Source organism: Aristolochia californica, unplaced genomic scaffold (assembly GCF_029961685.1).
Source record: "Aristolochia californica isolate CCGP_79_NKW_82.1479 unplaced genomic scaffold, dmAriCali1.0.hap1 SCAF_14, whole genome shotgun sequence".
NCBI lineage: Eukaryota > Viridiplantae > Streptophyta > Magnoliopsida > Piperales > Aristolochiaceae > Aristolochia > Aristolochia californica.
This window is the reverse complement of record NW_027181815.1, coordinates 19,723,016-19,724,559: the sequence shown is the minus strand read 5'-3', so window position 1 is coordinate 19,724,559 and position 1,544 is coordinate 19,723,016. Positions and strand designations below refer to the sequence as shown.

The 1,544-nt window shown below is 44.6% G+C and overlaps 1 non-coding gene across 1 annotated transcript; it reads right to left on the bottom strand.

Moving 5' to 3' along the window:
• Nucleotides 1–240: 240 nt before the first annotated feature.
• Nucleotides 241–347, bottom strand: LOC137950964 (small nucleolar RNA R71). Its single transcript, XR_011112050.1, has one exon. It is a non-coding gene; the product is annotated as a small nucleolar RNA R71 (small nucleolar RNA).
• Nucleotides 348–1,544: the final 1,197 nt, after the last annotated feature.

Below are 1,544 nucleotides of genomic sequence, written 5' to 3'. Positions count from 1 at the left end.
ACATTCTATGGGTTGGATAAGGAGGACCCATATTACCACATCAAGGAATTCTTAGATATTTGTGCAACTTTTAAATTCCAGAATTTCTCAGATGACTCTATCCGGTTAAGACTTTTTCCATTTTCACTTAAGGATAAGGCCAAGTCTTGGCTTAATTCCTTGGAGGTGGGCAGCATTACTTCATGGGACACGTTAGTCACAAAATTTTTGTCCAAGTACTTTCCCATTCAGAGAACTACAGCCCTCAGGAGAGAAATCTCCAACTTTATGCAGCAGGAGGGTGAACACTTTTATGAGGCTTGGGAGAAATGGAAGGATTTGATCCGTAGGTGTCCGCATCATGGGTTTGAGAAATGGCATTTAGTGCAATACTTTTATCAAGGTCTTACACCCCAGGTTAGATCCATGGTAGATGCAACGAGTGGTGGGAGTTTGATGGGTAAGAGTGCTAGTGAGGCGTGGGACTTCTTTGAAACGTTGAGTGATCAATCTCAGCAATGGGGTTCGTCATTTAATGTTGATAGGAGATCCCACGAAACCAAAAGAGGGGGTCTCTACGAGGTTAGTGAAACACCTATGCTCATGGCCAAGATTGAGGGGTTGACTAGAAAAATTGATGCCCTTATGGTGTCCAAGAGTTCACCTGCTCCTAACCCATCTACTGTCTGTGCCATATGCTCTGGTTCATCTCATCCCACACAAATGTGTCCATCTAGTTCATCCTACCCAGAGCTCATTGAGGACTTGAATGCAGTCCAGAATTTTCATAGACCAAACCGGAACGATCCTTTTTCAGAAACATATAATCCGGGTTGGGCTAGGCACCCAAATTTCTCATGGTCCAAGGGCCCACAGGTTGGGGGTCCTCCAGGGTTTACTCAACCCCAAGCTCCGCGCCCACACTTCACCCAACAACCATTGATTCCACAAAAACCTTCACTTGAGGATACACTTCAATTATTCATGCAGAATACACAGTCCTCCATTGCCAAACTTGAAATGCAAGTGAGTCAGTTGGCCAGCCACATGAGTGAACAAGCACAAAATAGACTCCCGAGTCAAACCATTCCTAACCCCAAAATCACACATGAGAGTGAGTTGAGTTCCAAACCCCACCATGAGCAAGCAAAAGCCATAACCACCCTTAGGAGTGGTCGTGAGTTGAACAATGGGGTAGGGACCACTAAGTCTAAGGAGTCAAAAGATGACAATGGGGACACATCATTGAGTGACGAACCTCCAAGTTCTCCACCAACAACCAAGCAGATCCCTAACCAAGTCCCACTAGCTCCTTATCCGCAGAGGTTATCGGGCCCACCTAGGAAAGGAGATAGCATGCATGAAACGTTGGAACTGTTTAGTAAGGTTCACATTAACATTCCACTTCTTGATGCTATTAGGCAAGTCCCTGCCTATGCCCGATTTTTGAAAGACCTTTGTACACAGAAGAGAAAACAACATGTTAACAAAAAGGTCTTTCTTACTGAGAATGTAAGCTCAATTCTGAAGCACAACACTCCTCCTAAAGTTAAAGATCCTGGATG